The sequence below is a fragment of the Oratosquilla oratoria genome, chromosome 22 (genome assembly GCF_046742065.1).
Source record: "Oratosquilla oratoria isolate Oo_2021 chromosome 22, ASM4674206v1, whole genome shotgun sequence".
Classification (NCBI taxonomy): Eukaryota; Metazoa; Arthropoda; class Malacostraca; order Stomatopoda; family Squillidae; genus Oratosquilla; species Oratosquilla oratoria.
The window spans coordinates 18,503,356-18,505,855 of NC_134798.1; the positions used below are offsets into that span (position 1 = coordinate 18,503,356).

The 2,500-nt window shown below is 35.3% G+C and overlaps 1 protein-coding gene across 1 annotated transcript in view; it reads right to left on the reverse strand.

Annotated features, from left to right (window-relative positions):
- Window positions 1-2,500, reverse strand: part of LOC143037297 (uncharacterized) — a 138,164-nt gene that overhangs the window by 10,530 nt on the left and 125,134 nt on the right. The window lies entirely within an intron of this gene.

A 2,500-nucleotide genomic window follows, 5' to 3' on the forward strand; every position in this document is an offset into this window, starting at 1 on the left:
TCTCTTCTCTCAACTCTCTTTTGTCTCTGTTCTCTCTCTCTCGTCCGGTCCGGCTCATGCAGTCGTCTACAACGTTTTATTGCAAACCAATACGTATGGTACTTCAAGTTGTGACCAATCAACGGCCGAGTGCACTCTTCCCGCAGGTAATGAATACATTTTTGGTTGCTAACGTCATCAGAGCAATGACTTGAGACAGTGCGTAGCACCAATGAAGACAAAATACTCGTAGGTCATATATTACATACATACATATACTACATGCATATACAATGAATGAAAAGAATCATCATAAAATGTCTAAACATATATTCTGTTCATGCAAGGGCGTGACAGTGTGATGTGTGTGTGTGTGTGTGTGTGTGTGTGTGTGTGTGTGTGTGTGTGTGTGTGTGTGTGTGTGTGTGTGTGTGTGTGTGTGTGTGTGTGTGTGTGTGTGTGTGTGTGTATTTACCTAGTTGTATCTTACGGGAAGGGGAGCTACGCTCGTGGTGTCCCGTCTTTGTATCTCGCAGTATCTAGTTTGCTCTTAAATTCATGTATGGTTTTTGCACACACTATTGTTTCGTCCAATTTGTTCCAGACATCCACCATTCTGTGTGAAAAGCTGTTCTTTTTTCAAGCCCCTTCTATAACTGTACTTTTTTTTTTTTTTTCATATCCTCTGGTATTTCTGTTATCCCAATTTAGTAAGTCTTCTATATCAAGGACTTCCATGCCTCTCATGATTCTATAGATGGTCAATAAGTCACCTTTTTTTTCCAGAATCGGTATGACAGTTTTGAAAGTGTTGGGGCCATCTTCGTAATTGCTCTTTGGATTCTTTCAGTTTTCTTTATATTCTTTTTAGTACTGGCTGTCCATAATGTCGCTGCATAATCCAGTCTTGGGCTTATCAGTGTATCTATTATTTCCTTCACCATTTCTTAGTCCAAGTAGGTAAAGGCCACCTTTATCGATCTTAGCAAGTTGTAGGTTCCTCCGACAATTTTGTTTATCTGTTTATCAGGAGTCATGTGTTTTGTGATAATTACTCCCAGGTCTTTAAAAAAAAAAAATCTTTACTTCCTTTGTACCGATTTTGTATTGTCCTGATGTTCTTTATGCTACATTTCTTTATTCTGAAGTCCATTTCCTACTTCTAACTCCATTCCTAAACCCTGTTTAGATCTCTTTGTAGCGACTCTCATTCCGTTACTGTACTTACTTTCCTCGTCAGTTTTGCGTCATCTGCAAAGAAGTTCATGTAACATTCTACACCATCATCCATGTCATTTACATAAATAAGAAACATTATCGGAGCCAATACTGATCTCTGTGGGTCACCACTAATCATTTCCCAAGAATAACTATTGTCTTTGAGCACTACTCTCATTTTTCTTTCATACAAGAAATCCTCCATTTCAATAGTTTTCCCTGTAGTCCTTCTATGGTTTCCAGTCTTCTTATATTTTTTGTGTTGTACTTTATGAAAAGCTTTTTGTAAATATAGGAAAGCACAATCGACCCATCCATCCATTTCTTGTATTATATCTATTAATATTGAAATAGGAACAGATTAAATTTGTGGAACATGACCTTCCCTGTCTAAATCCGAATAGTCGCGGTTTTAGTACGTCATTTTCCTACAGATGTTTTGTCAATCTATTAAAAAAAAAAAAAAATCACAATTTTTGGCTACTGTACTTGTAAGGGAGACCGGTCTGTAATTGGTTGTACCTTCCTTGTTCCCCCTTTATATATTGGTGCGATACTGGCATTTTTCCGGTCTTCCGGTATTTTCCTTTCTTTGAGTGAGCAGCTTATTACCTCATATACTTTGTCTATTAGTTCATCTATACATTCTTTTAGTATCCAGTTTGCAATTCCATCTGGGTCATGCGATTTCCTGACATAAAGTTTTATTCTTTGGTTCATCATTTCTTTTCTTTTCTTGTTACAATTGTTCTCATGTACGGGGATTTTAATTCACTTCTTTCATCCCCATGCTGCATATTTTCTCTAGTGAACACAGACTTGAAGTGTTTGTTCAAACTTCAGTCATTTCTATATTTTCTGTTTATTATATATTATCTTGGCGTAATTTTACTATTTCATGTTTGTTTTTTAAAATAATGTTCACATATCCATAGAATAATTTTGGTTGATCCTCACATTTTTATATTATGTCTTTTTCATTTTTTTTTTTTTTTTTGCGTACTTTTACATATTCATTCCTTAGATTGATATATATTTGCCACTTTCCAGCTTTTTTTTAATCTTTTCTCCATATTTTCAAAGTTGTATTTCCTCTGTATTTTGTCTCACTGCACCTTCTGTTCAATCAGCACTTAATATACTCCTTTTCCTGATTTTGTCTTGGTACATATTTATCCACTCCTTCGTTGTAGATTTCCTTCAAAATCATCTATTTCTCTTCCACTTGTGTCTCTTTATCATAGATTTTTCCCAATTTGCTTTTTGAAAGAAGTTTCTAAATTTTCCAATGTCTATTTTGTTA